An 11,699-nucleotide genomic window follows, 5' to 3' on the forward strand; every position below is an offset into this window, starting at 1 on the left:
CAAGACCATCACAGGATGATTTTTTTTAACTGACTGGGAGGGTCTGAAGCTATGCTATGCCTGGAACTTTACTGTCTCCTAATGCCAAGAAGAAAGGCTTGCTGCCTGACCTGTGGCTTGGATTGGTGGTAGTAGAAATGTAATAGGTGACACCATCTGGCAGAAGTTAACTCACTGAGTTCACATTTGATTATCTCTTGACTTTCTGTTTGCCATTAGGAATGCAACACCTCTAAAACATGTTCCCACCATATTCTGCCTCATTAAGACCCAGAGAACCAGGGCCAAGCAAACATGGCTGATGTGTCTGAGACCATGAACCCAAACAAACCCTTTTTCCTCATTACATATAGACTGGGTCATAGTAAGAAAAGAAAAATCTGCCTCATGAAAAGAGGAAGCCACTTGGAAGAATACAAGCACCCAAGAAGGGGAAGGATGGATGTGATAGCTCTGTGTGACCACCAAGGCCAGTTGAGTGTCAATCCATATGAGGCAAGAAGGAAGTCTGGTTTAATATGACTCTGACCCTGGGCAGTTTATTTTAGGCATATTTCATCACAGCACAATTTGGGAAAAAGAAGTTTTGTGGTGATAATTAACTAAATCCCATAAGTACAAAAAGCTTAAGACATGGTTACATTTAAATTCTTTGTAAAATACATGTGACTCTTCCATAAATATGAGTAGTATAGATTGTCTATAGGTAACATCTTAAGGGTGTGTGGAAGGATCTGGTGTGGTCATGATCATACAGATAGTGCAAAGGTCACCAGATATAGACTCAGTCATAAAGATGGCAAAGGGCTTACAAGGCTATTAATCACATCCATTCCCAGCCTTCTGAGTGGAAAACGGATTATACATCTCTTTCTTTGAGGAGACAACACTGTATGTTTAACATTCCTGGTTTCGTAGTGCTTACTTGTGAGCACAAAAACCTTTGTGTACCCTAAAGGAAGAGGGTCAAAAGTGTAGTGGCCAAGCTTCAAAAATAACATAATAGTATTTCCCAAAGCACACCCTAAATACCATGATATATGTAGTAGGCAGAATTTTATGCACAGTAACTCAACTTTTCTGAATGTTCTCATTTTCATTGCTAAATTATATAAATAGCTTAACTTTATAAATTTAAAAACTCTGATATAAAATGTAAACCAGGGCAGCTGCTATCTTCACTCCAAGACAGACGGGACAGGAGACTCCAGATACCGAGATATCCTGAGTCTAAGATCTCTGGGGACTCAGACCGCCAAGCTGCGGGATGCTGCCTGTGCCCAGGACCTGGACAGATGAGTGATTCATCTGTGTGCCAGCCAGGAGTAGGTCCTGTGCCCTGCTGGGTGCCTGGAGAAAACAAGATAGTAACCTTCTTTCATCAAATCCAAAAGAAGATAACCACTCAAATATAAAATTAACATCAAAAATGACAGGAAGCAATAATCACTATTCCTTAATATCTCTTAACATCAATGGACTCAATTCCCCAATAAAAAGACATAGACTAACAGACTGGATATGTAAACAAGACCCTACATTTTGCTGCATACAGGAAACACACCTCAGTGTCAAAGACAGACACTGCCTTAGAGTAAAAGGCTAGAAGACAATTTTACAAGCAAATGGTCTCAGGAAACAAGTCGGAGTAGCCACTCTAATATCAGATAAATTTGACTTTCAACCTAAAGTCATCATAAGAGACACGGAAGGACACTTTTTGCTGGTCAAAGGAAAAATACACCAAGAAGAACTCTCAATCCTGAACATCTATGCTCCAAATGCAAGGGCAGCCACATTCATAAAAGAAACTTTACTAAAGCTCAAAGCACACATTGCACCTAACACAATAATTGTGGGTGACTTCAACACTCCACTCTCCTCAATGGACCGATCAGGAAAACAGAAACTAAACAGGGACACAGTGAAACTAATTGAAGCTTTGGACCAATTATATGTAACAGATACATAGAGAACATTTCATCTTAAAGCAAAAGAATATACCTTTTTCTCAGCACCTCATGTTACCTTCTCCAAAATTGATCATATAATTGGTCACAAGACAGACCTCAACAAATATAAGAAGATCAAACTAATCCCATGCCCTATCAGATCACTATGGAGTAAAAGTGGTCTTTAATAGCAACAAAAACAACAGAAAATCCACATACACATGAAAACTGAAAAATACTATATTCAATGATACCTTTTTCAAGGAAGAAATAAAGAAAGAAATGAAAGACTTTTTAGAATTTAATGAAAAAGAAGACACAACATACGCAAATCTATGGGACACAATGAAAGCAGTGCTAAGAGGAAAATTCATAGCCCTGAGTGCCTCCAAAAAGAAACTGGAGAGAGCATACACTAGCAGCTTAACAACACACCTGAAAGCCCTGGAACAAAAGGAAGCCAATTCACCCAGGAGGAGTAGAAGACAGAAAATCATCAAACTCAGGGCTGAAATCAATCAAGTGGAAACAAAGAGAACCATACAAAGAATCAACAAATCTAGGAGCTGATTCTTTGAGAAAATCAACAAGATAGATAAACCCTTAGCCAGACTGACCAAAGGGCACAGAGAAAGTATCCAAATTAACAAAATTAGAAATGAAAAGGGGTATATAACAACAGAAACTGAGGAAATTCAAAAAATCATCAGATCCTACTACAAAAGCCTATACTCAACACAACTGGAGAATCTGGAGGAAATGGACAATTTCCTAGACAGATACCAAATACCAAAATTAAATCAGGACCAAATAGATCATCTAAACAGTCCCATACCCCCTAAAGAAATAGAAGGGGTCATAGAAAGTCTTCCAACCAAAAAAAGCACAGGACCAGGTGGTTTCAGTGCAGAATTCTATCAGACCTTCAAAGAAGACCTAACCCCAATACTCTTCAAACTATTCCACAAAATAGAACAGAAGGAACACTACCCAGTTCCTTCTATGAAGCCACAATTACGCTGATACCAAAACCACAACAAAGAAAGAGAATTTCAGACCAATTTCCATTATAAACATCGATGCAAAAATACTCAATAAAATTCTTGCCAACCAAATCCAAGAACACATCAAAACGATCATCCACCATGATCAAGTAGGCTTTATCCCAGGGAGGCAGGGTTGGTTCAATATACGGAAATCCATTAATGCAATCCACTACATAAAGAAACTCAAAGAAAAAAAAAACCACATGGTCATTTCATTGGATGCTGAAAAAGCATTTGACAAAATTCAGCATCCTTTCATGCTTAAAGTCTTGGAAAGAACAGGAATTCAAGGCCTATACCTAAACATATTAAAAGCAAAATACAGCAAACCGGTAGCCAGCATCAAACTAAATGGAGAGAAATTTGAAGCAATCCCACTAAAATCAGGGATGAGACAGGGTTGCCCCTTTCTCCTTATCTTTTGAATATTGTACTTGAGGTACTAGCTCGGGCAATTAGACAACATAAGGAGGTCAAAGGGATACAAATTGGAAAGGAAGAAGTCAAACTATCATTATTTGCAGATGATATGATAGTCTACCTCAGTGACCCAAAAAACTCCACTAGAGACCTCCTACAGCTGTTAAACAACTTCAGCAAAGTGGCAGGTTATAAAATCAACTCAAGCAAATCAGTGGCCTTCCTATGCTCAAAGGATAAGCAGGCTGAGAAAGAAATTAGGGAAATGACATCCTGCACAATAGCCACAAACAGTAAAAAGTACCTTGGGGTGACTCTTACTAAACATGTGAAAGATCTGTATGACAATAACTTTAAGACTCTGAAGAAGGAAAAGGAAGAAGACCTCAAAAAAAAAAAAAAAAAAAAAAAAAAAAAAAAAAACGGAAAAACCTCCCATGCTCATGGATCGGCAGGATTAATATAGTTAAAATGGCTATTTGCCAAAAGCAATATACAGATTCAACGCAATACCCATCAAAATCCCAACTCAATTCTTCATAGAGTTAGAAAGAGCAATTCTCAAATTAATCTGGAAAAACAAAAAACCCAGGATAGCTAAAACTATTCTCAACAACAAAAGAAATTCTGGGGGAAATCAGTATCCCTGACCTCAAGCAAGACTACAGAGAAATAGTGTTAAAAACTGCATGGTATTGGTACAGTGACAGGAAGGCAGATCAATGGAATAGGACTGAAGATCCAGAAATGAACCCACACACATATGGCCACTTGATCCTCAACAAAAGGGCTGGAAACATTCAATGGAAAAAAGATAGCCTTTTCAACAAATGGTGCTGGTTCAACTGGAGGTCAGCATGCAGAAGAATGCGAATTGATCCATCCTTGTCTCCTTGTACTAAGCTCAACTCCAAATGGATCAAGGACCTACACATAAAGCCAGACACTCTGAAGCTAATAGAAAAAAAAACTGGGGAAGACCCTTGAGGACATCGGTACGTGGGGAAAGTTTCTGAACAGATCACCAATAGCATATGCTCTAAGGTCAAGAATTGACAAATGGGACCTCATAAAATTACAAAGTTTCTGTAAGGCAAAGGACACCATCAAAAGGACAAATTGGCAACCAACAAATTGGGAAAAGATCTTCACCAACCCTACATCAGATAGAGAGCTAACAGCCAATATATACAAAGAACTCAAGAAGTTAGAACCCATAAAACCAAATAACCCTATTAAAAATGGGGTACAGAGTTAAACAAAGAATTTTCACCTGAAGAACTTCGGATGGCCGAGAAGCATCTTAAAAAATGCTCAATTTCATTAGTCATTAGGGAAATGCAAATCAAAACATCCCTGAGATTTCACCTTACACCAGTCAGAATGGCTAAGATTAAAAATTCAGGAGACAGCAGGTGTTGGTGAGGATGTGGAGAAAGAGGAACACTCCTCCACTGCTGGTGGGGCTGCAAATTGGTACAACCACTCTGGAAATCAGTCTGATGGTTCCTCAGAAAACTGGGCACATCACTCCCGAAAGGTCCTGCTATACCACTCCTGGACATATACCCAGAGGATTCCCCACCATGTAATAAGGATACATGCTCTACTATGTTCATAGCAGCCCTATTTATAATAGCCAGAAGCTGGAGAGAACCCAGGTATCCCTCAACAAAAGAATGGATGCAAAAAATGTGGTATATATACACAATGGAGTACTATTCAGCCATTAGAAACAATGAATTCATGAAATTCTTAGGCAAATGGATGGAGCTGGAGAACATCATACTAAGTGAGGTAACCCAGTCTCAAAAGATCAATCATGGTATACACTCACTAATAAGTGGATATTAAACTAGAAAACTGGAATACCCAAAACATAATCCACACATCAAATGAGGTACAAGAAGAATGGAGGAGTGGCCCCTTGTTCTGGAAAGACTCAGTGTTGCAGTATAGGGCAAAACCAGAACAGGGAAGTGGGCAGGGGTGGGTGGGAGAACAGGGGGAAGAAGGGGGCTTATGGGACTTTCGGGGAGTGGGGGGCCAGAAAAGGGGAAATCATTTGAAACGTAAATGAAAAAATTATCGAATAAAAACAAATTCTTGCATACCGAATCCAAGAACACATAAAAACGATCATCCACCATGATCAAGTAGGCTTCATCCCAGGGATGCAGGGATGGTTCAATATAATGCATCATCAATGTAATTCAGTACATAAACAAACTCAAAGAAAAAAAAACACATGATCATTTCATTAGATGCTGAAAAAGCATTTGACAAAATTCAGCATCCTTTCATGCTAAAAGTCTTGGAAGGAACAGGAATTCAAGGCCCATACCTAAACATAGTTAAAGCAATATACAGCAAACCGGTAGCCAGCATCAAACTAAATGGAGAGAAACTTGAAGCAATCCCACTAAAATCAGGGACTAGACAGGGCTGCCCTCTCTCCATATCTTTTCAATATAGTACTTGAAGTTCTAGCTAGACCAATTAGACAGCATAAGGAGGTCAAAGGGATACAAATTGGAAAGGAATATGTCAAACTATCACCATTTGCAGATGATATGATAGTATACTTAAATGACCCAAAAAACTCCACCAGAGAACTCCTAAAGCTGATAAACAACTTCAGCAAAGTGGCTGGCTACAAAATCAACTCAAGCAAATCAGTAGCCTTCCTATACTCAAATGATAAGCAGGCTGAGAAAGATAGATAGATAGATAGATAGATAGATAGATAGATAGATAGATAGATGATAGATAGATAGATAGATAGATAGATAGATAGATAGATAGATAGATAGAAAGATAGAAAGATAGATAGATATAAATTCCAAAGATTGATCTATTCCAAAGCAATTTCAAGCCAGCAGGGAGTACATGGCGGACTGTAAGCATGAGGTGGGTGGCCTATGTCTTGTATTTAGGTTAATCAAAGCCTTACACTTGCCTTCACAAGAGCCACGTGTTTTATTTTCAAGCCTATCCAGTCTGAACAGGTTTCTCTTTCATTTGTCACTCCTTCTTGTCACCTCCCTTCTTACTTTATGAATCTCTTGTTTTCATTTCCAGTATCCTTTTCCATAGGAAATACTCAACTCATTCTCACATATGCTTTCAAATTCTTTTATCAAAATGAAGAACATAGAAGGTTAGTAAGGCTAGGCACGTGTTATTGGTACGTGTTAATATTATGTCTTTTGAAACATACTGGGCAGCTCTCTGAATGTTCTACCATTTCTTCGTGTGAATTAGTTCCGCTTCCATATCAACTTCCACAAAACAAATGAACCTAATGATCTAAAGTGAGGACCAATCCCCAGAAGAACTGTAGAGCCTGTAAATCTTCTACTAGTGACAGTCCTTATAAATATACAAAAAATCCTCCTCTGTGCTGAGAAGTCACTTATGGGCCCTCCCAGAGGAAGCAGAACTGAAGAGCATCATGCATGTGTTGGCAGGGGCAGACCCTGTGTGAAAAGAATTTCTGACTTTCTGACAGAGTGGGGAAGGGATGACCCAGAGAGGTTCTGCCAATTGCCTTTAATGCCTTCCTTTTGGTGCCCCCTTTCTGTTGTCCAGACAGCATCCTAGGTTTGCTGTTATGCCCCTTCCTCACTCTGAGGACTCTTACATACAAGCTCTCCTACATCCCATGTCACACATTGTGCTTTGGCTTGTCCATGCCCCTGTCCCGGGCTTCTGTTGTCTTTATCATGTGCTATAGAAAAACCAGAGGCTGCCACACTGTGGACTATAGCTCTTTTTAATATTAATGCACTTTTAAAGCATATTTAAATTATATTCATTTATTTATTTATATGTTGATGTGTGTGTGTGTGTGTGTGTGTGTGTGTGCTGGGGTGCATGTGCCAGGTCAGTGGACAACTTGTGATAATCAGTTCTCTCTCTCCTTTAGACTTCAGTTGCCAAGCTTGGCAATGAGTGAGTGCTCTACCCAGTAAGCAAGCACTGGTCCTTAGTGCACCTCGAAAGATGTTTTCCCCTGTGGCAAGCACGGCTAACATGGTGCCTGGCGCCTCAGACACACGCTGCTTTCTACATCTGCCCTTCAAAGCGTTTGTCTTGCCAAGTAAGTCTAGACTACCCTTCTCTCGAATCCTTTCTTACCAGCTCATTTCAGAAATCTCTTATTTCCCTACTTTTATAAGTCACGGCTTCCAGAAAATGGGACATGCAGTTTATACTCTGCATTTGTCCCAGAGATAATCCCAAGTTTTCTTCTGTAAATGTAGGTTGCTCTTCTGTCCTAGCTATCTTTTTCTTCAGTTACACCTAGGTCTCCTCTCAGTCCCCAAACCTTGATTCACAGCCTCAATCTCAGGCAACTTTCAGAAGTCTGTAATGATTATGATGACTAATTTTAACTTTTTTTTATATTTTAATAATCTAAAGTACATGTTGATAAAAGGTATCTCTATACACAAAAGAAATATAGGTGTGTGGTATTTGTAGTTGAGAAGCTCTTAGATTACAAGGTTCAACCAAGTTCAAAGCCATAATTTTAAGCTTTAGTGTGGACTCTGAAGTAAACCTATATCAGGAGCTAGCATGGGACTATAATAAACAGTGGTTAACACTACTTGAAATATTGCTGTAGATATTTATTAAATATGGCCCTGGAGTATGAACTGAAGTATCAGTGATGTCTTAAGCAACCTCTAAATAAGCTCTTTGAAGCAGAAGTACAGTTTTGCCTTCATATCAAAAATCTTTCTCACCTCAGCAGTGTCCACCCACTAGTGTCCTCAAGCCAGTGTCCATGCACCGGTGTCCATGTGCAATGTCTACGCACCAATGCCCACATACCATTGTCCATGTAGCAGTGTCCACGAGCCAGTGTTCACACACAACTGTCCACACACCAGTGTCCACGAGCCAGTGTCCACAAGCCAGTGTCCACGAGCCGGTGTCCACGAGCCAGTGTCCACACATCAGTGTCCACTAGCCAGGGTTCATGCACAATCGTCCACACACCAGTGTTCACGCAGCATCTTCCTACTGGCCATGAATCACAGTTACTTTTAAAGCCTCCTATTTTATGTTTCTTTTTCCGTGAAATGATTCTTATCTCAGTGAAAGGCAAGAAACCAGTGTTCAATAACTGCCTCAAGTTTTCTTGCTCTAAAAGAACCTTCCCCCAACCCTTCCCACCCCGGCTTCCCACTCGTGAGTACATGCCACCTTTCTCCACCACAGCCCTCACTATTTTACCACATAGCTTTTGTTTCTATAATACTCAAATATTCACCAACCTGGAGACCTTTATTTTTTTAATACTTTTCTTTTGTTACTACTTTTTGTTTGTTTTCTTAATGCTGCGAGACTTGCACATTCAAAAACGTTCCATAAATGTTTATTAATTCTGTGTTTTAAGAACATATGGAAGTTTGAAACATCTAGCACCTGATTCTGGGAATTTTTATTCCCTCAGATGCATCTGTGAAGCCTGAAGCCGACAGAAGTTCATAGAGCCAAAAATGAAATGCACAGTAAAAATAGTGACAGAAAAGTTTCAGAAAATGCTGAAAATGCCTCTCCATCATTCTTACTTTGGAACCCTGAACAGCCTGTCTCACATCCTCAGTAAGGACTTACATGATGGGGGATGAATTCTGCTCTGCTCTAGATGTGGTAACTCCATAGGAGCAAAAAAAGGGATTAGCAGCATTGTATGCTGACCGTAGTGTCACCAGCAGACCATGCTGAGCACATGGATGTTGTCTTATACCACACACCCAGCTGTGCTGTGTGTCTTACAGTCTTGTCTCTGTGGTTAACACATTTCATACCTGAAGACGTCACTAGAACTGTATACACACTCAACTCCTGATTCCTCGTCCTGGAAACAACATTATAATTCATGTGTGAGCCCATGTTACGATAAAAAGGCCACTTTTCCAAATGTGTTCTATCTGAAGGGGTTTTGAATATTTCCCACTTGTAACATCCTTGGGTTGATGGATGTGGGTAGGTGTGTGCTCTTGGGCAGCTCCTAATAGAAGCATCCATTTCCAGACAAGAACTGTTTCAGACTTAGTCAATGTCTGCAGTAGTTGTTCCCTCTGCGATCCCACAGACAGAGTTCTGCAGAGCATCATCCTGAATAATTGCAGAGCTTCTGGAACTGAACCATACCAGCTGGCTTAACTGTGGAGAGATTGGAATGAATGGGATGATGTCACTGAGACACCTGGGTGTCTTTGAACAACATATGGAGTCGGGGACTTGCACTCCCAGTATGATTTTAATGGCAAACTCATTAACATTTTCAAAACTGAAATTCTGATGTGGCAGCATGTTACCAACATCCATTGTTCGGAATCCCCACCACTTTCATAACACCAATTTATGCAAAACATTTACATATATCCTGAGTAATTAGCAAGTACACCTGGTATGAGTTTTTGGAGCTCAGGAGAAACAATGTGAACTGGAAAATCAGAGAATACAGTGTGGTTTAGCCCTCTTTAGACAATGGTTAATGTCTGAGTTTATGGAGGGAGACATTGTTGCTTGGCCCTTTGCCTCAGTGTGAGGTGATTTATTAGAGTCATGCATTAGTGCCCAAGAGAGCAGCGTGGAACATTCACAGACTTTATGTTGCCTTCTTCTGGCACACTCCACTTTATCTGATTTTATTGAAAATCTGAGATTCATCTTAACTGGGCAACAGTTCAAGGACCAGTGCTTTTAGGAATCATGGAACACAGCCATATTAATAATTAGCTTAAGCTTTTATAAAGTGATAGTGATGTCTCCCAATTACTATTGCAAAACTTCAATAGAATTAAAAATGATGTCTAGGTTCAGCAGTAAGGAGTTGCTCTTCCAGAGGACCCAGGTTTGATTTCCTGAACCCATGTGGTGGTCCACAGCTGTCTTTAACTTCAGTGCCAAGGAATCCAATGCCCTCCTCTGACCTCCATGGGCACCAGGTCTGTATGTGGTGCAGCAGACACGTATGCAAACAAATAACCCATACATATAAAATAATAAAATGAAATTAATCTTAATACTAATACTACTAATAATGGTGACATCTAAACATAAGGGGTCAATCAGTGCTCAACAATGATGGTGTATTTGCCACAGAGACACTTTTAACACTCTCAATGACTTTCATGTCATGAAGACTGAAGAAAGATAGAGTGAGAGAGAGAAGGAGGAAAAGATGGAAGTGGGTGAAGTTAGAAAGAGAAGAGAGGGAAAGATGAGAAAGGGAGAGGGAAGAATAGGACCTGGAGAAAACAGAGAATACTGAATCATATCCTTACAAGGAAAGGGAACAAGTTAGAAATTTAAAAGGTTTACCTGAAAATAAGTTACATCTCTTAAGATACCAATAAACACCATGGATTTGTAAACGTTGGCTTTGGTGCAGTGTCACTGACGAACTAACACCACCTCTCTTCCTCCCAGCATAGGTTTACCAGTGCACCGCTGGGCCTGACTTTTTGCCTGGGTTCTGCATATCCAAACTCAAGTCTTCTTGTCTATGCACTTAACTGACTGAGCCAGTCCACAGGTTCACATGTTAACGTTCCTGTCTGATAATCAAAAATCTCAGCCACACACTTTTCTGTTTTGCTCTTTTCCTTGATGATCCTATTGTTTTTCTTTTCTTTTTTATTGGATATTTTCTTTATTTACATTTCAAATGTTGTCCCCTTTCCCTGTTTCCCCTCTGGAAACCCTCTATCCCATCCCCTCCCCCTTTTCTATGAGGGTGCTCACCTACCCACCCACCCACCCACTCCTGCCTCCTCACCCTGGCATTCCCCTAACCTAAGGCATTGAGCCTTCACAGGACCAAGGGCCTCTCCTCCCATTGATGCCCGACAAGGCTACCCTCTGCTACATATGTGGTTGGAGCCATAGATCCCTCCATGAGTACACCTTGGTTGGTTGTTTAGTCCCTGGGAGCTCTTGGGGGTATGGTTGGTTGATGTTGTTCTTCTCATGGAGTTGCCAACCCCTTCAGTTCCCCATTGCTTTTCTTGTTGGTTTGTTTCAGTCTCTCCCTGTCATCGTGGGTTAGATGCTTGACAGCTGCTGTGTATTACTGTAGCGACTCTGGATTTGTCCAGTAACACTGTGTTCTTTAGTTGGTGGTGGGTCACCTGGATCTTTTCAAGCACTCATCTGGGCTATATGCTGTGGCCAATATATTACATTGGCCTCAATAACCTGAGACTTCAAGCTGACTCTCCTGATGACTTCCCAAGTCTCCTCTGCATAGCTAAGGATC

The sequence above is a fragment of the Apodemus sylvaticus genome, chromosome 4 (assembly GCF_947179515.1).
Source record: "Apodemus sylvaticus chromosome 4, mApoSyl1.1, whole genome shotgun sequence".
Taxonomy (NCBI): domain Eukaryota; kingdom Metazoa; phylum Chordata; class Mammalia; order Rodentia; family Muridae; genus Apodemus; species Apodemus sylvaticus.